The sequence below is a fragment of the Eulemur rufifrons genome, chromosome 2 (assembly GCF_041146395.1).
Source record: "Eulemur rufifrons isolate Redbay chromosome 2, OSU_ERuf_1, whole genome shotgun sequence".
Classification (NCBI taxonomy): domain Eukaryota; kingdom Metazoa; phylum Chordata; class Mammalia; order Primates; family Lemuridae; genus Eulemur; species Eulemur rufifrons.
The window spans coordinates 122432326-122456092 of record NC_090984.1 but is presented as its reverse complement, the minus strand read 5'-3'; the positions used below and the strand labels follow the sequence as shown (position 1 = coordinate 122456092).

The window sequence follows — 23767 nt, the reverse complement described above, 5'->3', positions numbered from 1 at the left end:
AATTAAAATATTTCTTAAAATTCATGAACACAAAGACAAGAGCAGGTCATTGTCTTTTCCTGACATCTCTCTATAGTATAGGATCACGCAAGCACAGGGATGGGCTAGATTCCGTTTGGACCTCAGAGTCCGAGTCTTGTCATCGTCCATTTGACTCATACGCTGAGAGACAACATACCATCATCGGCCCAGGAAAAGCCCTCCTTCTCTGCACTGATTTCTACATTGTTTATTGATTAATTCATTAATAGTAGTGCTTCAGGCTTAAGACTACTTTTCTTCATTATCATCCACATGTGATTACTGATCAATTTATTACTTTGCTAATAATAATAAAATAAATATATGTGAATGAAAAACTCAAGGAAAAGATCCTTAAGTATCACTAGCATCTCTATATAGAATCATTTGCTGCACTGAATATAACTCTATTTCTTTAATCATCCTCATTGTTGCTCATACGGATTAATCAACATAATGTTTCAGGACAATTGCATATTTCTCAGTAAGCCATGGTTAACCTTTTATGAATATATTAAATACATTTTTTAAATATTACAGTGAATACCCTAAATAAACCACCGAAGCCAAGACAAGAGCTTTTTTTTATTACTACTTACTGGAGACTTAATGGTCCTAACACAGAGGTAACCATGGAGCTCATGAACATGGCAGAACACTTAAACAAGTCCGTGGGTGTCCTCTGTAAGAAGTACAAAGCAGAGCAGATAGCAAGATTAAGATGTTATAAACATTGTTCTGTGCATTTCACCTTTCATTTAGTCAATCATCTAGGTATATATTAATTTAATTTGGAGTCATACTAATTTTTCTATTAAGAAAATGAAGAATACCAAAATTGCCACTGATCCAGAACATGAACTTTGACTATTTACATTGTCTTTATCATTCTTACTCAAAGAAGTAAGGTACTTGAACGATTTTTCAAAGTAATTCAGTATTTTCAATACATTTTAACAATTTTTATTGCCTCACCACATATATGTTAAGAGTGCACGTTTCGAACTCCTCATCTTTACTTATGTTTACTTATATTTCTACAATGATTGATCCATTTATAATAATAGAACCCAATTTCATAAAAACAACTCAAGAAAACAATCCTTTTATATTCCTAGAATATGCATAAAAGAGCCTTTCAAACAGAAACAATACATCATATTTTATTCATTTCAAACAGAAGCAATAGATTATATTTCATTTTACACTGGCTCGCAGAGTTACAGACACAGCATTCACCACATACAGTTTATATAACACCAGTCGTCATTGTTTGTCCTGGCTTGCATCTCATTTACTTTATTTTCATCTACTTTTGTTAATTGATTAATTCATAATTAGTAATAATAAAATAAATATCTATAAATCAAAAAATCTCAAAAAAGATCCTTAAATATCCTGAGTATTTTTCTATAGAATCATTTGTCTCAGTGACTATACCTTTTTAAATATTTTTTATTTCAGAGTATCACGGGGGTACAAATGTTTAGGTTACATATATTGCCTTTACCCCACTGGAGTCAGGGCTACAAGCGTGTCCATCCCCCAGACGGTGCGTACCACACCCCTTACATGTGAATATACCGATCCCCTCCTCCCCCTTCCCACCTACCCGACACCTTATAAATGTTATGTGCACATAAGTATTGATCAACCAATACCAATTTGATGGTGAGTACATGTGGTGCTTGTTTTTCCATTTTTGTGATACTTCACTTAGTAGAATAGGCTCCATCTCTATCCATGATAATATAAGAGGTGCTAGATTCACCATTATTTCTTATAGCTGAATAGTACTCCATGGTATACGTATACCACATTTTATTAATCCACTCACATATTGATGGGCACTTGTGTTGTTTCTACATCTTTGCAATTGTGAATTGTGCTGCTATAAACATTCGAGCGCAGATGTCTTTTTTATAGAATGTCTTTTTTTCCTTTGGTTAGATGCCCAGTAATGGGATTGCTGGATCAAATGATAGGTTTACTTTTAGCTCTTTCAGGTATCTCCATATTGCTTTCCACAGAGGTTGCACTAGTTTGCAGTCCCACCAGCAGTGTATGACTGTTCCTATCTCTCAGCATCCACGCCAACATTTGCTTTTTTGGGACTTTTTGATAAATGCCATTCTCACTGGAATTAAGTGATATCTCATTGTGGTTTTGATTTGCGTTTCCCTGATGAGTAGAGATGTTGAGCATTTTTTCATGTTTCTTGGCCATTAGTCTGTCTTCTTTTGAAAAGTTTCTGTTCATGTCCTTCACTAATTTTTTTATGGGGTGGTTTGATTTTTTCTTGCTGATTTTCCTGAGTTCTATATAGATTCTAGTTATTAGCCCTTTATCGGGTGTGTAGCATGTGAATATTATACCTCTTTCATTAATCAATCTCATTGTTTTAAAAATCAATTGATCAACATGTTTCATGTCAACTGTATATTTACGGCTGGGCAATGATTGGCCTTCTTTGATTATATTTAATATTTTCAATGTCACAATGAATACATTAAACAAAGCACTGAAACTACAACAAGAACATTGACTATTATTCACGTTGGTCCATGTTCTAACACACAGAGGCAATCATGAAGCATGTTATCACTGCCGAATGCTTGAAGCAGCTTGGGTCTACCCACTGGGAGAAAAACAAAGCAGAGCAGATAATCACAAGACTGGCCTGTGCATTCCACTTTTCATTTAGCAAGCAGTTGGAAATATTTTGATTTGGGTTATTTATTAACTTTTCCCTAACAAAATAAAAATATCAAACTTGCCACTGACCTAGAATAAGAACTTTGACTATACTGTCTACATTATTCTTAGTCAAAGAGATAATACACTCAGACCATTCATAATTCTTAAAGAACTTCAGTAGTTTCAGTAAATACTAATAATTTTTATTGTGCCAACGCATATATTCAGTGAACATACTTTATTTTACCTTCTTCATTTTTTCTTATGCATATATGTACTTCGATTCTTTCATTAATCCATAAATAATAATAGAATCAAAATTCATGAATATAAATCAAGAAAATGATCCTTTCATACTCATAAAATCTGTCTATAGGATCACAACATACTATTTTCAATTTTTTTTAATTTTTTTGTTTTTAATTGACAAATAGTTACATATTTATGAGTTACAATGTGATGTTTTGATATATGTTGTGGAATGATTAAATCAAGCTATTAAGCATATATATCACATCCTTATCATTTTTTGGTGGTAAGAACATTTAAAATGCTACTCTTTTAGCAATTTTGAAATATTCAGTACATTAACTATGGTCACCGTGCTGTGCAAGAGAGCTCTAAAACTTACTCCTCCTGACCAACTGCAACTTCGTACCCTTTGAACATCTCCCCACTCCACACTCCCCCGTACCCCCACCTTCTGGTAACCACCATTCTACACTCCACTTCTGTAAGTTCAACTTTTTTATATGCCGTATATAACTGAGATCATGCAATATTTCTCTTTCTGTGTCTGGCTACAGTTTAAGGACATGTATTATTCATCATCTATGACTTACAGGTCACCTGTTGTCATCGTTGGTCCAGGTTTTAAGTCTTCCTCTTCATTCTCATCTATAATTGTTAATTAATTAATTCACTGATCCACTAATATTAATTTTTTGAATTCCTATGATTCAAAAAAAACCAAGAATAAGAGCCTTGAATATAAACATGTGTCTATAGAATTATTTTCCACATTGGTATATCTCTTTCATAAATCATACTCAATGTTTAGTATGAGTTAATAGATATAATGATTCAAACATCTATAGAAATGCCTATAGAATCATTTGCCTCACTGAGTATACCTCTTTCATTAATCATTCTAACTGCTGGAAAATGATTAATCAACATAACCTTTCATGTCTATTCCATATTCATTATTGGACTATGGTTGGTCTTTTTTCTTATAGTTAATAACTCTACAGCAAATACCCTAAACAAACTACCAAAACTGAAATGAGAACAATGATTATTAGTCACATTGGTTTCCATGCTCCCACACATGGAGTCAACCGTAGAGATCATTGACCGAGGTTTAAATCAGCTTGGGTGTGTCCATTCTAAGAAGTAGAAAGCAGAGCAGATGTTAAGATGATTGAGATATTTCTCTATTGATCCTTGCATCTATAATTCATTATTTAATCATTTAGGTGTATCTGATTTGGCTTAATATATATTTCACATGCTCTTAACAAACAACATCAAACTTCTTATTATGGTTGCACATTGACTCTTTTCCATTTTAAAATTATTTTTAATAAAAGTTGTATATTGGAGGTATACAACACGATCTTTTCATTATACATGGATTCTTTTATTGATTCCTTTCTTAGAAGCAAAATCCATGGAAACAAATACCCCCAAAAAAGATTCTTGTAAAACCCTAAAATAATCTATAAGATCATTGCCAACAGAGTCAATAAACTAGATTGATTTTTATATTGGACCTCAGAGTTCCAGCCATGTATATTCATCGTCCTTGACTCATACACCACCACCTCTCATCATCGATCCAGGTTTGGGCTTTGTTTTGTTTTGGTTTTTTATTTCATTCTCATCTACCTGTATATAGAATCATTTGCTACATCAATATATCTCTTTCAATAATCACCTTAAGGTTTCCTATGCGGATTAATCAACATGTTGCATGTCAATCCATATTTATCGATGTGCCACAGTTGGCTTTCTTTGATTATATTTCATACTTTTCAAATAAGGAGTGTCTATCCACGAAAACTCACAGTGGTTTCTATGCACCAAACATACGGCAGCAACCATCATCTTGAGACTGTGGGAGAATCCTTAAATCAGCTCCAGTATGTCCACTCTGAGGAGTATAAAACAAAGCAGTTGATTAAAAAAAAAAAAATTGGGATCTTATCCCCACTGAATCTTGCTTTCTACATTTAATTTGTTCAGTCATTTAGGTATTTACTAATTTTTATAGCATGCATATTTTCGGGACAAAACACACAACCTTGACTGGGACTGACCCAGAGTAATAAAGTGGACTATCAGTCGCTATATGATCATTAAACGATGAGGTAACGTGTTGATCCACTTATTTCTTAATGGGAATCATTGTTTTCATATATATACATTTATATTGCTGGAGGATGCAGCCATGTTGCTCGCGGTTAAAAGGGCCGCCCTTAGGGGTTCAGGCGTCCCCAGTTATGCCCAAGCACATGCTCTGGCGCTACAGCCCGACCCCTGGCGCCACGGGAGAGATGCGGCGGGGAATCAAAGGCAGCGCGTTCACTTTACATAAATGATATTTCTTGTCTGACCACATATATTGATAATTGAACAACAATTCATCATCTATAGTATAATAAATCATACTTACTGATTTATATATTTAATACTTCCATCTTTGATCAATCTATAATAATACTATCAAATTTATGAATCCAAAATAAAAGAACAAGATCTTTGTATATTCCTATTCATAATATCTGACCACAGGGTTGTTTCCAACAGAGCAAATAGACTAAATTCCTTATCGTGTTGGACCCCAAAGTCCCAGACACATACTATCCATCTCCTGTGACTGCTATGCCCACGGTCATTATCACTAGTCCAGGGCTGGTCCTTTTTTTATCTCACTCATCTCCACAGCTCTTTACTAATTAATTTATCAGTAAACTAATAATACTAAAGTAAATATCTGTGGATCAAAAACACTTATGAACAAGCTCCCAAAACCTAGAGAACAAGATGCATACGTATCCCTAACATCTGTCTATACAATCATTTATCTATTTTTTTTTCATTAATCAATCTCAGTGTTGTGAATATATTGATTAATCAACATAATGTTTCATGTCCACCCCATATTTATGGTTGGGTCATGGATGGCTTTCTTGGATTATTTTTAGTACTTTTAAATTTTTACAGCAAATACCCTAAACAAACCACCAACATATGACAAGAACAGTGACTATTACTCACATCAGTCTCCCAGTTCCTACCCACAGAGGCAACCGTGGAGAACGTGATCACAGCTGATTGCTTCTGCCACCTGGGCCTGTTCATTCTAAGACGTACAAAGCAGAGCAGATGCCAAAAATAAAAATTGAAATATTATCTCTATTGATCCATGCATGTCATCATTTAGTTAGTCATTTAGGTATTTATTATTTTAGGTTAACATTTACTAATTTTTAAAGAAACCAAGAACATTGATCTTGCCACTGACACAGAGCAGGAATATTGCTTTGTATATATACTGTTATTTCTGAATAGACTTCACTATTTTCAATATATATTAATAGTTTCTCTTATCTCGCCAGATGATTTTCATAATGGATAATGCTTCACTTATTCATATTTATTTATATTTATTTATCAATTCTTTCATTGATCTATTTGTACTAATACAATCAAAATCTATGAATACAAAACCAAGACCATGGTTCTTTTTTATTCCTAACATCTGTCTATAAGATCATTTCCAACAGTGGCAATGGATGAGGTTTCTTATTGTGTTTGACCTCAGACTTCCAGACATGTATCGTTCATCATCCAAGACTCATACGCCACCAATCATCATCACAATGGGTCCAACACATCTTTCCTACTTAAGTTCAGTGTTTTTAATATGTATCAATAGATTCTATTGCATCATAACATATTTCATGAGCTGACAATGCTTCCCCTATTCATATTTATTTATTTATATTTGCCATTGATTCTTTTTATAATTTTAATACATCCAATTATAACAACAGAATCAAAACCCATGAAGACAAAGACTAAGAACATGATCCTCATGTATTCTTAACATCTGTCCGAGGATCATTTCCAATAGAGGCAGTAGGTGAGATGTTCTTTTGTTTTGGACCTCTGAGTTTCAAACACATATTATTCATCACCTATGACTCATCAATGACAATGACCAATCATCATCATTGATCTAGGCTTGGGCCTCATACAATGTTTCATATAATCACATATTTATCATTGGGTCATGATTGGCTTTCTTTGATTATACTAAGCCCATCCTATTAATACATGGCATTCTAAAAAACATTCAAACAAAAAGAAGAATTATAACTATTACTCACATTGGTATCAGTGTCACCAACTACAGAGGAAACCAAAGAGTTTGTGACCATGGAAAAATCCTCAAATCAACTCAAATGTGCCCATTCTGAGGAGTATAAAGCAGAGCCAATGGTTAAGATTGAGCTCTTTTTTCCACTGATCTTTGCATTTCCCCTTTTAGCTAGTCAGCCACTTAGGTTTTTATTAACTTCAGATAATATATATTTCATTTTCTCGTAGGAAAAGCAAAAAAGTTGAATTTTCTACTAACTCACAAGAATGTTTGCTATTACTTATATCATCTATAACATCCTTAGCTAGCGGTGACATATTCGAACCATTTATTTCTTAATGGACTTAAGTTGTCAATATATATTAATGGCTTCTTTTGTCTATATATTTTCATAATTGAATGATGCTTCCATTATTCATATGTTTATATTTATTGATTCTTTCATTGATCTATTTGCAATAACAGAATCAAAATCCATTAAAAAAAAAACAAAAACATGATCCTTGTATATTCCTAAATATATCTATAGGATCATTTCCAACATAGGCAGGAGACTAGATTTCTTTTACGTGGAACCTCAGAGTGGCAGACATACAGTATTTATTACCCATGACTCATATGCCACTAGTTGTCATCATTGAAATTGAAGGTTGGTCCTCCTCTTCTCCATTAATTTCTACATTTGTTTATTGATCATCATTTCACTACTAAGAATTAAATAACTATATATCACAAAAACTTAAGAACAAGATATATTTTATAGCTATCTAAAGGATCATTTGCCACATTGATTATATCTCTTTCATTAATCATTTTTAATTTTATAAATATTTATTCATCAATATGTTTCATGTTTCATGGTGATGCCATATTTGTCACTGGGCCATGGTTGACCTTGGATTATACGTAATTCTTTTTAACAATACAGTGAGTGCCCGCCCAAACCACGCCAGAAACCTTGACTATATTCACGTTGGTCTCTACGCTCCCAATACATAGTCACAATCACAGAGCTCATGACCATAGAAGAGAGCTTAAAGCAGTTTGGGAGCATCCATTCTCAGAGTACAAAACAGAAAAGATCATACAAAGATTGAAATACTCTGTCCATTCATCCTTGCATTTCTCCTTTCATTTTATTAGTCATTAAGTATGCATTAATATTTGTGATTTTTTTTCTACAGAAAACAACATTGAACATGGCCCTGACCGAACAAAGACAGAGGCCATTATTTTTACTTTATATCATCCTCAGGCAAAAAAGTAAAACCTTTGAGGTATAGTTTCTTAATGGACTTCAGTGTTTCTAATATATATTAATAACATTTTTGTCACACCATATATTTTCATAACTGGACAATACTTTGCCCTCTTTATACATATTTGTTTATTGATTCATTGATCCAATTATAAAAATAAAATGAAAATGCATGAACATGAAGCCCAAGAGCAAAAATCCTTGAGTATTCCTAACATCCGTCCACAGGATCAGAAGGTATAGACTAGACTGCTTATTGCGCTGGACCTCAGACTTCCAGAGCTATATTCACCGTCCGTGACTCATACACCGCAGTCATTGTCATCACTGGCCCAAGAACGACTCTCTCTTTCTTCATTCATTCCCACATTTATTTATTGAAATAATTCATCAATTGGTTAAGAGCCCTATAATAATCAAATAACTATAGATACACAAGAAAAACTTAAGAATAAATTTATTCTTAAGTAATGACTACAAAGTAGTGGTCTTATTTGATTATATTTTACACATTTTAGTAATACACGGAATACCCTTAAACAAATAAAACCAAAACAAGAATTTTGACTACTACTCACGTGAGTCCTCGTGCTAACACACAGGGGCAGCACAGAGCTCGTGGTCACGGCGCGGCGCTGGAAGCAGACTGCGACACTCACTCTGAGGAGCGCAAAGCAGACCAGGTGAGAAAAATCGGTAACTCATCTTCAGTAGGCCTTTATGACCCTTCCATTGTCACAACAATGTAGGTATTTCTTAAGCTGTGATAATATTCATGTATTTTTCCTTAATACTATTAGCAAACTCAAACTTGAACTGACCCAGAATAATAATTGACTATTTCTCATATAAAGTGTCTTTAAGACTCTTAGACAAACAGGTGATATATTCTTGACCCATAGGTTTCTTAAAACTTCAGTGTTTTCCGTTTATAATAGAAGGATTTCTTATCTAACCATACATATTCATAATTGGACAATGCTTTACCCTCTTTTTAAAATTTATTTCTATATTTATTTATTGGTTCTGTCATTGATCCATGTATAATAATTAAATCAAAATACATTGGCAAGATCCTTGTCATTAGACTTAAGAATTACTTACCTCAGCCTACTCACTCCATACCCACATAGGTAACCATCAAAACCTTCATGCGTGGAGAATGATTAAATCAGCCCTCGTACGTCCATTCTGTGAATTACAAAGCAGATGTTAGAAAGAATGAAACCACGGAGATTTTTTTTCTTTGTATAGATGCCAGGTGTTACTGGGTTAACTGAAATCCTCGAGAGGAAACAGATTGAGCACGAGCTTATGATCAGCCTCGGACTAGCTCAAAGATAATTTTAATAGACTAATAGGTACGATAAACTCCATCACCCAAGACAAGAAAAAGAACTATAGCTAACATACATATTGTCTCCATGCCCCCTCTCTATGCACGTAACAATAATTTAGGTCAACTTTTAAATGGTCTACATTTAAATAGAATTATCAATAATCTAAATGACTGTTTCATAGAATAGTCTCATCCACGGTCTGTGGTTTCCCTTGTTTGTGAATGTGTGAGTATATACACCTCTGTGGGTATGTCTTTGTGTCTGCACTTCCCCGTGGATCAGTTCAACCATCTATTCACATTTCTAAAGAAAATGAACAGGGTAAACAAACCAGCAACTCGGAACTAGAATCTAACATATACCTGTCTCCACGTACAATACTCCAGGTGGACAGAGCCTGGGTCTTTTTCCATATCTGGACAGTAGTTACATAGAACTGGAACCTGTGCTTCTTAATGGTCGTGGTCTGGCCCTCTTTTGTTTAGTTAGTGGGCTAATCTTTTATTTATTTAATAACTTTTTACTTTGTTTTTTTTTTAATAAAATAAAAAATTACCAATTCACCTATAACCAGAACAAGCACATTGACTATCACAAAAATCTGCCTACATGCTCCTCATCCAGAGTGAAACATGCTCCATCTATTTTTAGTGGATCTCAGTTCTTCAGAAATATTTGTAAAATAATTACTGTTTCATTATATTCTCCTCTAATAGATTCTTTGCTTCTTCCTTTTATATATTAGTGTCTTGATTCAATCATTGGTGCACTTAGGGAGGGGGTGGATGATGGGAAATTACATGATAGGCACGATGTAGGCCATTTTGGTGAAGGACACCCCAAAGCCCTGATATCACCACGATGCAATCTATGCATGTAACAAAATTACATTTGTCCCCCTTAAATGTACACAAATTTTTAAAAACTTTAAACCTTCCAAGACTACTACTACGTCTGTCTACAGGCTCATTTCCCACAACATGAACACACCACCCTTCTTGGAAATGGATGTTGCTGGTGTGTATTTGGAATAATCATAACTCTTCGTTCACACCAACAAGAGCCCACCACTGGTCCCAGTCTAATATTTGTCATCATTAATTATACATTTGCTCATGTTTCAATGATTATATTAATAATATAATCAATACTTAAGAATCACAAAAACCCAACAACAAAAAACGAGACTACCCTAACACCTTTCCATAGATCACTTCTCACAGAGGAAACCAGATGCTCCCTTTGTGTAATAGATTCAGTTTTATAGATTAGTAGATTAATAACCATCCCTGATCCATACAAATCTCATACGCTTAATTGGTTAAGGCTGGATCATCTTCCATTTACTTTGTCCACATTTTAAAGATGTGACAATAAACAACTAACTATGAACCCACCATTTTACCCCACACTCAAAACACTGACAATATCTTACATCTTAGAACGTGACTAAACTATGTCTTTATAAATAGAGGAAGATTTAAATCAACTGTTACTTAAATAAAATTGAATAATTAATTTCTACACTAATTAATTAACTGAATAATTAACTATAAAAGTGAATAAAATGGTCTTGCTTTTTTGTCCTTAACTGACTATAGATATGTTGGATTGGTCCAAACATAACCTGTCTTCATTTTATGTTTATATGAGGCCATTCATCTCTCTGCAATCACAGCGTTAACACCCACAACATAGCCCCAGACCAGAAGTAACCACTTTGGCACTTACGTAGGTTTCTACAAACATTACCCGAAAGACAACAGCCAGGCCGTCCCTGCTAGAGAATGGTTGAATCCCTGTGCGTCCATTCTGTGGCGTACAAAGCAAATACAAAAACAGGTAGATTAGACAGACAGGAAGCCTAGATCTAAATGTTTTTAATTCAGTTCAAGTCAACAGTTATTCATCAGGAATAAATATCTGTGCTAGTCGTATATTTAAACTACGGGTAGCATACCTATCGATTCATTGATAAGTATTACATTTAACTAGTATAATGAACACCAGATACAAGAATAAGAACTATCACCATTACACAAGTCTGTCTGTTATTATACCCTCTACCCAGCCAGCTAAAAGTTAAATCTCCTTTCTAAATAAATCTTACTAGAAAGAATTAAATGTATCTAAATCCTAGATTCCAACACATTCTTAGCAATTGTAAGTGCATCCATACATATGGAGGTAAATAGTTACACATGGAGTCATTTTTCTATCTCAGTGTTTAAGGAAATTGCACCAACAATACAGAAAAGAAAATCCTATCTAAATATAATAAATATATTAATCATTCCAAAAATATAAGAGCCTATGTCTATTTCTTTATCCAGAGAGCAATTGTGTAGAACTGGATTAATCATACTTCTGCTTCTTTAAAACATGTTCTTTATTGGTCCATGCTGTGGCCTTATTTTAAATAACTGATTAAGATATTAACTTCTTCTTTTTTTACATTTATAATACTACCATTATATCTGTGACTCCACAGTATTAATGCCTGTTCATATGCTCGTTAGACATGGAGAAAAGATCAGATCATTTTTTCTTGTTTTTTTTAACTAAACTTAGGAACTAAATTTAAACATAGTGAATATTGTTGGATTAATTATATCTGGTCATGTGACATATTCTCAACATAGATCCATGAGTAAATCCTGTCATGATTAGGTGGTTATTCAATCAATAACTTAAGTAACTATTTTGTCCTTTTCCTAATCAAACAAAAAGCAAATGACTAACACAGAACAACAAAACGGACTCTAACATCCATTTACCTAAATGCTCCTTACCCAAAAGGGTCAGCTTTGATCAATTTATTTTACTAGAACTTAGTCCTTCAGAAATGTATTAGTAATGACTCTTTTTTTTTTTTTTTTTTTTTGAGACAGAGTCTCACTCTGTTGCCTGGGCTAGAGTGAGTGCCGTGGCGTCAGCCTAGCTCACAGCAACCTCAAACTCCTGGGCTTAAGCGATCCTACTGCCTCAGCCTCCCGAGTAGCTGGGACTACAGGCATGAGCCACCATGCCCGGCTAATTTTTTTGTATATATATATTTTAGTTGTCCATATAATTTCTTTCTATTTTTAGTAGAGACGGGGTCTCGCTCTTGCTCAGGCTGGTCTCGAACTCCTGACCTCGAGCGATCCACCCGCCTCTGCCTCCCAGAGTGCTAGGATTACAGGCGTGAGCCACCGCGCCCGGCCAGTAATGACTCTTATTGCATTACAGACTCTCATATTTGGACCAAGAATAACCCATTCTGTCTTTATTTATACAGTACTTTCTTTGATTTATTCATGCACTCCTTCACTTAAAATAATACAATCCATGCTCACAAGCCCAGGAACAAACTCCTGGCATAAGCTCATCTCCCATGAAGACGATGAACAGGAATCTTTCTGCAATGGACCTCAGAGTTAAGGGGTTTAATCAAAATCCTTGATTCAGACACCCCAGGGCATTCATCATCGATCCAGAATAAGCAGTCGTTTATACCTTTGTTTATTGATCCATTCATTGATTCACTAGCAGTAATAAAATCAATATTCATGAATCTTAATAGCCAAGAACAACAGCCTTGAATATAACCAAGATCTGTTTACCAGGCTCTTTTCTCATAGACTAGATCTTTTCCCAATGGATCAAATTTGTTTCTGTAGTGGCCCTCAGTGAAGCACGTATGGATCGATTAACATTCTTGCTGCTAGCCATCCCATTCCAACCGTCTTCTGCCTCTCTGTGTGCTCCTCCCTTAAGGAGGAGCTGTCTAACAGGACTTTGAATGTAATTTAAATGTACTATAACTGCATTCTCCAGTGTGGTCCCTCAGTACTGGAAATGTGGCTAGTGCAACTAAGAACTGAATTTAAAAATTCATTTCCCTTTAATTATTTTAAATATAAATAGTCCCATGTGGATAGGGGCAACCACATTGGACAGTGCAGTGTATGTTTTATTGCTGAATAAATCTTAAATGTATTGTAAAAATAAGATGAATTATTAAGCAGCTCTGAAAAATCAATGTCTTCCATCTTATTTTTAACCATAATTGGGTTTAATTGGATTAACCATAATTTTTATTTCTTAACACATTCATATCGTTGGTCATAAGACTTACTTTAAATAATTCAAAGAACACTAAAAGAAATTGACCCCAATTGACAAGATTTTTTACTGTTATTTACTTAAGTGTTTAGGTTTCTTACCCACAAAGGGACCAGCCAAGATCTTCATCAGCAGAGACTGATGAAATCAGCCATGGTCTTTGTTCTGTGGAGTCAAATATCAATGTTCAAAAGAATGAACAGTACAGATTGAGACTGATTTTAAAAACATTAGTTGTGCAGTATTAAATTAATCATAAAGTTGATTCAAGTCCCATTTTCATCACTGATCCAAGAACATCACCTATTTTTATCTATTGATTTAACTATTAATTTTAAATAATATAATAAGTACTAGTCAGTTCATCACTCAAAACAAGAGCTACTACTACTTACACATCTGTATATACCCCTACTCACATAGGCAAGAACTTATATAATCTGTCATTTGATGGACTTAACTTATGTAGAAATGGATAAATTTAAATTCATGATTCATGGCATATTTTCACTAATGGTCTATGCTTAATCCTACTTATATATTAATTTAATCATTCATTGTTTTATTTATTCATTTATGGAATGACCCATGGAATATTTGATTATATATTCACATATACTAACACACACATGCACGCGCACACATGTAAACCCATGACCCATGAACAACGTAGCACAGAAATGCTACTTATGTTTAAGTACCTATATTCCCATACTCAAACTAGGAATAGAGCATCAGTAGTATAGACAATGACTAATCATTATTTTTACTTCTTACTGGGCTATATTTTGCCCTCCTTCAAAAAATTAACTGTGATGACATATTCTATTTACATGCAATAATTCATCAATATATGAGAATTTATTAACATTAGATGATCACCTTAAATAATACTGCTGTTTCCATATGTCCATTACATTACCCACAGAGATTTAAAAACTAGATTTTTTTCTTGTTTTTGATAAAACTCAGTGAATAATACTTTACTAATAATAACTTAATTATTAATAATGAGATGAATTATGCTCATTCTTATTTCCAATTAAATAGCTATTTAATCTATTATTTATGTAATTTTTCTCTTTTCTAAATAAAACAAATCAGTAAACAACCACATACATCAAACAATAATATTGAGCCTTACATACATCTGTCTACATATTTCCAGAACAGGACAGCAGCCTTTATTAATATATCTCACTGGAATTCAGCACTACAGAAATATATAACAATAATCTCCATGTCATTACACACTATCTTAATTGCTCCATGCCAAGCTTTCCTTATAATTACCCATTTATAGATTTTTTTATTTATTTACACATTGATTTACTTATAAAAATTCAGTCTATACCCTTAAACTATGAACACCCATGATCAAGATATCCAAATATTCTGAACTTCTGCTACAAGCTCATTTCCATAGAAGGTAAGCGGGAGGCCACTTTACATAACAGATCTCAGAGTTGCAGATGGCTTTAATCAAAGTGTTTGATTCAGACACCCTCCAATCTCATCATTGGCCCAGGTTTGGCACTCTTTCTCTATTCAATTATACCTTCCTATTCCCATGAATTACAAATTCCCAAGAACAATATCTTTGATCTGAGTCTAATACGTCTCTGGGTTCCATTCCCACAAAGCTCCCAGACTAGATCTTAAGTCTGCACATGTGAAATAACCAATAAACCTTGCTTTGTGTCACTACGATCACTATAAATGGTCTATGACTGACCCACATTCATTAAATTTGTCCAATTTTAAAGACAGTATAACGAACAACCAAAATTAACAATGGTATCCCACAACTAGAACACAGACAGTATGTGCCACTCTCTAAGAGCATCTCCTAAACAGTAAACAGCCTGAATTTCTACCAACGTGGAAATGCTTAAATCACCTGCGGTACAGAAACACTACAGAGTATCAAACAGTTCTGAAAATTAATCAAATTCCTTCCATCTCTTTTAAAAATGAATCCCAGTTGTGCTGAAAGAGGTAATCCTAGTCCTTGGCTACAACACATTCCTACTACTGGCCCTTACTTGCTGTTCCACTATTTCATTTTTGTGTCTATGGCCTTTTCTTCCATTCTCCAATGATCGCACATGAAAAAAACCATACAAATCAAGAACAGAAACTCTTGTACTAACATTGCTCCTTACCCACCAAAGCAACAGCCATGCTCTTCATCGCAGGGGAATAACCAAATCCAACGTGGTATACTGCCCACTCTGGAGGAAAAGACAGATTTCAAAAAGAATAAAAAGTGTAAATGTTTAATACATCTTAACTAGAAGTTACTTCTGCAGTACTAGACTAATCATGAACAGTGGTTTGTGCCACATTTTCATCATCAACCCTACAGTGCTATCCTTTTCATGTGCTGACTTAATTTTCAATATGAAATAATATAATGAAAATCTTTGAATCTACCATCCAACACAGGAAGATTGATTATTAACATCTATCTAGGTATCCCTGGCATAAAGAGCTGATAAGTTTTTGATGGAGAAAACTTTTGCACACTAGGATAAATTTAAATTCTTGTTTTATGACATAATCTGACCAATGGGCCAAACTTTAATTCATGTATTTAACGATTCATTTATTTATTCACTTATTTAATAATTCCAAGCATAGTTTAACTATCTACTCTTTTTTCTAAAGAAAACACAGAATGATAGAACCACCTGCTACCTAAAACTAAATTCTATTGACTGCAACTGTCTATACTAGCCCTGTCTGCGCTGATAGAACTTTTCATAATGATACAAAGGTACTCTACCAGCGCTGTCCAACATGGTAGCCACTGGCCACATGTGTCTTGGCACGTGGCTAGTGTGACTGAGGAACTGAATTTTTATTTTTAATTAATTTGAATTTAAATATTAATAGCAAAGTGTGGCTAAAGAGTGGGTCTATATGACCCTTCCATAAAGAAGGAAAGAACTGGGCCTTTAAAGTGGACTTCAATAGGACAGACAGGATTAGTCATGCTCCTTCATACATTACTATACTTCTCCTAGTACATGGTTTGCCCTCATTTAAACAATGAATTAAGATATGAAATTATTCTTTTACTCACTTATAATAAGAGCACCAATATTCATGAACCCTAAGAACACCGGATGAAAACCTTAGCAACACTAACATCTACGTATTCACTATCACTCCCAAAAATCACCAAAAAATGCATTTGCATTTTTCTTTTTAAACAAAAATCAGTGAGCACAAGAGGATTTGTAATTATTATATTCACATTTTCAATGCTCATGCTTAGATGTTTTCCTTGTTTCAACAATCTAAACGTTAGTATTTGAATTGTTATTATTAATTATATTAAATTGTTATTTACTAAAATAATCTTTTTAAAAATAATCTTATATTAATGTGTTTAGCAATATTTTTAATAAAGTTGTTATTTAATATATTTATTATATTGGCAATTATTTATATATTAAATATTATTATACTAAAAATATCATTTAATTATATAAATTTTTTATCCCTTTCTAAAAATAAGACATGCAACCAGAAATTCACCACTGGCACAGAACATTGAGAACATATCTATTTATATGATCTCCAAGGGGGAGAAGACTTAGTCTAGTTTATTTAACTCAAAATTTCAGAAGTGTGTTAACAATAAATAACCTTTGATTCATTTGTTCCTTTCATAATTGAATGAGGCGTAGTTGTCTTTATTTGTACTTTTCTTTATTCATTCATTGATTTGCTTACATTAAGATAATCTGTACCTATGAACAAAAAAGGACCAAGAACACTTTGCTTGACTGTGTCTGATTTCCTCTGCGAGCACATTTCCCATCGATGCAACGGACCTCAGAGTCACAGACAGGGTGTAATCAGAGTAGTTGATTCAGATGCCCCACGCACACTCATCATTGATCCAGACATGGTATTCTGTGCTTTCACTCAGGTATATTGTTCTTGATCTGCTCGTTGATTATACTAATAGCACAACCACTGTCCATGGATTAGAAGGAAAAAAGATCCTTACAAGATGTGAATATATTTGTAAAATTCACAAGCCGTAGAACTAGAGGACTGATCTCTGTGTAACGAATCTCAGTGTTGCAAAGACAAATTAATCCATTTCCTTGCACCATGTCAATTCCATATTAGCCCCTGGTCCATGCTTGGGCCTCTTTAACGCCCATATTTTAAAGATGGTACAGTGAACTACCATCTTGTATCACAGCTAAGGAAAAGGCAAGATCTTCCATTTTCTTATGCCCTCCCCTCAATGGGGTAACAGTCTAAAACAATTCCAGTGGAGATCTGTTTAAATCCATTGTGGCACAAAAATAAAAGAGTGTATTAAGTCATGCTGAAAATGGCAGATACACCTTTCATCCTTCTGTCCCAATGAATTCAGTTGTGCTGATGGATTAATCATGATCCTTAATTCACAGCACATTTCCATCATGGGTCAATGCATTACCTTTGAACTATTCAGGTATGTAACCATTTATTTCTTTCAAATACTTCCATAACTACATATGATCAAGTCCCCCAAGCGAGAGGATAAACTTTGAATATTACCTGCATGGATCTCTTCTCTCCTTATCCCTGGAGGTGAATGGCAGCATCTTCACCAGAAGACAATAATTCAGTTGGGTAGAATGTGTTCGTTCTGAAGTATAAAAACCAAATTTTAAATAGAATTAGTCTACATTTAGCTGTTTTCAATGAACCCTAGCTGTGTAGTAATCAATTAACCGTAAGCTTTGGTCTGTGTCCTATTCTGAACACTTGGGAAGAGAAAGTACTACTTTCTCTTTATTAACTTACGTAACTTTTTGTTTCAAAGAATGTAATGAACACTGTTGAATCCAGTACCAACCTGGATTCAAACAACTTTAATGTTTGTTTGCTTAGATATAATTGCATAAAAAGATAACATTAATCATAAGTATGGTTGCATAAAAGTCTCATCATTGCTCCAAGCTCTCTCTCAATTACATAATTATTCAATCAACTATTTATTTATGTAAATGTATTTCCTTTTCCTTAATGAAATGATCAATATGCAACCTGCCTCAACAGAGAACAAAAACACATTCAGTCCTGTGTACAGATGACCATATGTTCCTTGCCAAAGCGATAAGAGCCTTGACTATTAATTTATTGGAACTAAGAATCTCAAAATCGTCTTAATGATAATCCGTGTTTCATTACATGCCTTAAAATATAAGTGCATGCATATCTTTCTTATTCTTCACTCATTGGCATAATTCTTTATTCATGGAATAATTTTATTATAATAATGTAATTCATACCCTCAAACCACAAAGGCCCATGAACAGGGTTCTGTATACTCATTTCCCATGAAGAATAATGAGGTGTCTTTTTTTTTATAATGGACCTCAGAATTGCAGATGGGTTTAATCAAAATTCTTGTTTCAGAAACCCCATGCCATTCATCATTGGCCCATGATGGGCATTTTTTTTTCATTTATTGATTAATTTACCAATTCACAAATAACACAATCATAAAAGCTCAAAAACAAGAGCCGGGAATTTTAGGCTCTTGTCAAAGGTGGCCCATGAAAAATAATGAAACCACCATCTTCCATCACCTCTGAAACACTCACCAAGCAAGCCATAGATTCGCAGGCGGCCTCAAAAGACCCAGCCAGTATCTCGGCCCATATGGGAATGTCCAAATCAACCACGGCATAAAATAAAGAATAACGACAAACTGCTCTGAGAGTAAGTTAAATAACTTCTATCTTCTTTTAAAATTACCTCAGTTGTGCTAATTTAGATTAAACATAGCTTGTGGTTCATAACACATTCCCATCACTGGTCCATGCTTGGAGTGTTTTACTTATTTTATGCACATAGACATTGATTATTTCAAGAACATGAAATAAGGGACTTACTTATATTAGTGTCTATGCCCCTTACTCAGGATAATACTCTTTATTGAATGATTAAATCAGCTGTCTTGTGTTCACTCTGGGAAGGAAAAAGTAGATTTAAAATAGATTTAGATCTTTTTAATAGTGAAGCAGAACTAGACTAATAAAAAAATGCTCAAAAATACAATTTTTATTGGCCCTATATTGAACTTTTAGTTCTAAATAACATAATAAATACTATTGAGTCTACTACCTAACCCAAGAATATGAGCTCTGATTACAAATATCTGCCTATATAAACAACTAGTAAGTAGACAGTATATAATAGATTACTAGCTGATGCTAACATTTTCCCTTTTCTTAATTAAAAAAAAAAACCAATAAGCTACAAATAAAAAAAAAATTGTCTCCTAACTAAGATACTAATAGGCTCCATGTAAAAGAGGATTTTACTTCAGATTAATAATTGTACTTGTTTTATTGCAAGCATTAATATGAATAAAATATTAATAATACTTATTACACTCAACGAATTGCACCTCAAGTAGGCCTGTTACTCTTTTTGATGTATACACTTCTCTATTTATTTATGCATGATTCACTTGAAATAATACATTTCATATCTTTGAACCACAAAAGCTCAGGAACAAGTTTACTGAATTTTCCTAACTTCTGCTAAGTAATGTCTACAGAGAATATTGGCTGTTTCTCATTCAGTAACAGATCTCAGAGTACACAGAGGGCTTAATCATGGGTGTTGATTCAGAGTCCTCCACCAATACTCATCATTGACCCAGGCTTGGCTTTATATTTCTTTATTCATTTGTACCTCCTTCAATTGGCTCAGTCATTCATGGTTTCACAAATGATAATTATCTGATCAATATCCTTTAATGACACAAAACTGAGAACAAAAGGCTTAAATAGAACAAGGATCTGTTCATTGCTCCCTTTCATGCAGAGAAAATAGACTAGACCACTTTTCACGAAGAACCTCAGGTTTACGCAGCGGATTAATCAGCTCCCTGGTTTCCTATCAGTTCCACACTCATGGTCATCGTCTACTTGGTTCTCTCTCACTTGCCTTGTCTATTAATGCTGGTGTAATCAACAACCACAGGCCTCCCACCTTAGCCCACAGTTGAGAAAATTGACACATGCTATCTACCTCAACAACTGACAACTTAAATGTTTGTCAATGAAGGAATATATTAAGCAACTGTAGCAAAAACATTAAATGGGAATTTAAAGTGCTCTGACAATATGTGAAATGCCTTGCATCTCTGAGGTTCTCCGTGGTAGTTGAATTAATCATAAATTTTTGCTCTTGACACATTCCAATTATGGGTCCATGATTGGCATTCCTTAATTTCATGTCTTATTTACCTGCTTAGTTTATCAAAATAGTTTACCGGGCTCCAGTTAATGAACACCATCAAAGCCCAGAATGAAACATTGGCCTTGGTGCTGATGTTTACTTACGTCAGTCTTTATGTGCCTTAGTCCAGAAGTAACAGTTATGGGCTTCATGATTAGAGGAGAATAAAATCAGCTATGTGGTTTTCATTCTATAGAGAAGAAAAGCCTGTTTTTAAAAACATGTTCTCATTTTTCTAAGAAACTAAATTACTACAACCTGGAAAGGCCTATGTATGTCTTTCAAAACAAGGGAATAGCCTAGAGTTTTTCTTAGAACATCTATCATGGAAAAAAAACATCAATCAATATTCTCATATCATAACATTTGTTTCTAATTGGCCCATGGTTTTCTGACTTTCAAAAATAAATTGAAACATAAAAGCATGCCTTCTTTCTCATATAAACAGACATCAGTATTTGTGCTCTCACAGCACTGGACAAGAACATTGAAAAATATTTATATCTGTCCACAGTCATTGCCCTCAGGAATAACAGACTTGCTTCTTTTTTTATTGTTTTAATAAAGATCAGTTAAATCAAAAATAAGATTGTATTAATATTCCCATCATTGGTCTCTGCTAGGCTATAAATTATGTGGTTATTTAAACAGCTATTTATATAAGTAAATATATTTCATTTTGTTTTTTTCAATTGTAGAATGTTACAGGGACATAAACACTTTGGTCACATCAATTGCCTTTGTACCACCCAAGTCAAAGCTATAAGTGTGCCCATCCCCCAGACAGTGCACACCGCACCCATTAGGTGTGAATTTACCCATCCCCTACCTCACCCTCCCACCTGCCTGATCCCCAGTGATCATTTTCTTAATAAAATATTAATAATCAGTCAGCAACCCACCACTAACACAGAACAAAAATTTTGACTCTCATGTACAAATGACCTTATACCCCTTACTAGATTAGTAAGAGCCTTGATGATGAATTTATTGGGAGTCTCAGATAAGTTTTAATATAATCCATGTTTCATTACATTCCTTAATAAGTACATGATTTATCCTTTTTTTTTACTCATTGATACTTTTTTTCATCGTTTGATTTTATGATAAAAATGCAATTTATTCCCAAGAACCAGAAAAGCCCAATGATAAGGTACCATGGGCTCATTTCCCACAAAAGGAATAATTACATGTCTCTTTGTAATGGACATCAGAATTACATATGGGTTTAATCAAAAATCCTGTTTCAGATACCCCATGGTACTCATCATTGGCCCAAGCACGTTTTTCTTCCCTTATATCTTCATTCATTTATTATTCATTGGTTCATGAATAACAATACAATCACAAAATTCTAGGAACAAGATCTCCCTTTTAGTGCTTCTTTCCCCATAGACTAGATCTTCTTTTACAGTGGACCTCAGAGAACATGTGTGATTAATTAACATCCACGCTTCATACCAAATCCACATTCACCATTGGTCCTTCTGTGGTCTCATTTTATTCAATCTTTCCATGTTTTAAAAATGGTCCAGTGAAAAGTGACAAAACCACCATATTCCAACACTGACAATGTCTTCCATATTTTCCCAGGCTGCTACAAAGAGTTATCAGCCAGAATCATACCAATATGGAAAAGTTTAAATCATTTGTGGTGGAAAATAATACAGAATGTTAAACAGTTGTGAAAATAAATGAACTACTGCTTTTTTTAATCACCTCTGTTGTGCCAAATTACATTAAACATATTTTTTGGTTCATCACACATTCCCATCACTGGTCCACTCTTGGTGATTTTTATTTCTGTTTTAGACATTGATTCCTTTGAAATACCACTAAATACTCATGAACAAAGCATCCCAACCAAAGACATGAACTTAAGGTATTACTTACATTAGTCTATGTGTTCTTTACCCATAAAGCTAACTACCAAGATTTTGTTTCCTAGAAAATGTTAGCTATCCTGTGGTCATTCTGTGGGGGAAAGGCAGATTTAGCCTAGGCGAAGAAGAAGAAATAAAAAGCATCTTAATAGGAAAGGAAGAAGTAAAATTGTCTATCTTTGCTGATGAAACAATCTTATATTTAGAAAACCCAAAAGATTCTACCCAAAAAATTGAAAACTGATAAACGAATGCAGTAAAGTTGCAAGATACAAAATCATCATACAAAAATCAATAGTGATTTCATATGCTAACAACTAACTGATAAAGATAGTAAGAAAATAATCACATTTACAACAGCAACAAAAAACAATAAAACACTTTGATGTCAATTTGACCAAGGAAGTGAAAGACCTGTATAGTAAAAAAAATATAAAACACTGATGAAAGAAATTGAAGAAAACACAAATAAATGAAAAAATATCCTCTGTTCATGGATTGGAAGAATTAATATTGTTAAATAGTCTGAACTACCCAAATCCATTGACAGATTCAATACAATCCTATCAAAATCCCAAGGTCATTGTTCACAGAAATAAACAATCCTTAAACTCATAGGGAACCATGAAAGACCCTGAATAGCCAAAAAAAATCTTGAACAAAAAGAACAAAGCAGAAGGCATCACACTTTCCGATTTTAAAATATATTATCAAGAATTTATAATCAAAACAGCATGGCACTGACATGAAAACAAGTGAATTGACCAATGGAACAGTATTAAAAGCACATAAATAAAACTCA

At 33.8% G+C, this 23767-nt stretch overlaps 1 long non-coding RNA gene, 11 other non-coding genes and 3 pseudogenes across 12 annotated transcripts; all 15 read right to left on the bottom strand.

Moving 5' to 3' along the window:
* Window positions 1-3527: 3527 nt before the first annotated feature.
* LOC138381182 (small nucleolar RNA SNORD113/SNORD114 family) lies at window positions 3528-3587 on the bottom strand (annotated as a pseudogene).
* A 900-nt stretch (window positions 3588-4487) lies between these two features.
* On the bottom strand, window positions 4488-4561 carry LOC138381144 (small nucleolar RNA SNORD113/SNORD114 family). The gene has a single exon (XR_011233072.1). It is a non-coding gene; the product is annotated as a small nucleolar RNA SNORD113/SNORD114 family (small nucleolar RNA).
* Window positions 4562-4700: 139 nt separating this feature from the next.
* On the bottom strand, window positions 4701-8144 carry LOC138380846 (uncharacterized). Its single transcript, XR_011232912.1, has 4 exons — window positions 8081-8144; window positions 7116-7201; window positions 6001-6085; window positions 4701-4873 (listed from the first exon to the last, which is right to left on the bottom strand). It is a non-coding gene; the product is annotated as an uncharacterized lncRNA (long non-coding RNA).
* LOC138381209 (small nucleolar RNA SNORA76) lies at window positions 5169-5302 on the bottom strand. Its single transcript, XR_011233120.1, has one exon. It is a non-coding gene; the product is annotated as a small nucleolar RNA SNORA76 (small nucleolar RNA).
* On the bottom strand, window positions 5557-5631 carry LOC138381180 (small nucleolar RNA SNORD113/SNORD114 family). The gene has a single exon (XR_011233093.1). It is a non-coding gene; the product is annotated as a small nucleolar RNA SNORD113/SNORD114 family (small nucleolar RNA).
* On the bottom strand, window positions 6537-6614 carry LOC138381153 (small nucleolar RNA SNORD113/SNORD114 family). Its single transcript, XR_011233079.1, has one exon. It is a non-coding gene; the product is annotated as a small nucleolar RNA SNORD113/SNORD114 family (small nucleolar RNA).
* On the bottom strand, window positions 6887-6967 carry LOC138381170 (small nucleolar RNA SNORD113/SNORD114 family; annotated as a pseudogene).
* Window positions 7684-7749, bottom strand: LOC138381176 (small nucleolar RNA SNORD113/SNORD114 family; annotated as a pseudogene).
* A 483-nt stretch (window positions 8145-8627) lies between the features above and the next one.
* Window positions 8628-8701, bottom strand: LOC138381167 (small nucleolar RNA SNORD113/SNORD114 family). The gene has a single exon (XR_011233086.1). It is a non-coding gene; the product is annotated as a small nucleolar RNA SNORD113/SNORD114 family (small nucleolar RNA).
* A 4411-nt stretch (window positions 8702-13112) lies between these two features.
* LOC138381173 (small nucleolar RNA SNORD113/SNORD114 family) lies at window positions 13113-13184 on the bottom strand. The gene has a single exon (XR_011233088.1). It is a non-coding gene; the product is annotated as a small nucleolar RNA SNORD113/SNORD114 family (small nucleolar RNA).
* A 2082-nt stretch (window positions 13185-15266) lies between these two features.
* On the bottom strand, window positions 15267-15340 carry LOC138381175 (small nucleolar RNA SNORD113/SNORD114 family). The gene has a single exon (XR_011233090.1). It is a non-coding gene; the product is annotated as a small nucleolar RNA SNORD113/SNORD114 family (small nucleolar RNA).
* Window positions 15341-17652: 2312 nt separating this feature from the next.
* On the bottom strand, window positions 17653-17729 carry LOC138381162 (small nucleolar RNA SNORD113/SNORD114 family). The gene has a single exon (XR_011233083.1). It is a non-coding gene; the product is annotated as a small nucleolar RNA SNORD113/SNORD114 family (small nucleolar RNA).
* Window positions 17730-19199: 1470 nt separating this feature from the next.
* Window positions 19200-19274, bottom strand: LOC138381171 (small nucleolar RNA SNORD113/SNORD114 family). The gene has a single exon (XR_011233087.1). It is a non-coding gene; the product is annotated as a small nucleolar RNA SNORD113/SNORD114 family (small nucleolar RNA).
* Window positions 19275-20423: 1149 nt separating this feature from the next.
* On the bottom strand, window positions 20424-20500 carry LOC138381183 (small nucleolar RNA SNORD113/SNORD114 family). The gene has a single exon (XR_011233095.1). It is a non-coding gene; the product is annotated as a small nucleolar RNA SNORD113/SNORD114 family (small nucleolar RNA).
* Window positions 20501-22285: 1785 nt separating this feature from the next.
* Window positions 22286-22360, bottom strand: LOC138381177 (small nucleolar RNA SNORD113/SNORD114 family). Its single transcript, XR_011233091.1, has one exon. It is a non-coding gene; the product is annotated as a small nucleolar RNA SNORD113/SNORD114 family (small nucleolar RNA).
* Window positions 22361-23767: the final 1407 nt, after the last annotated feature.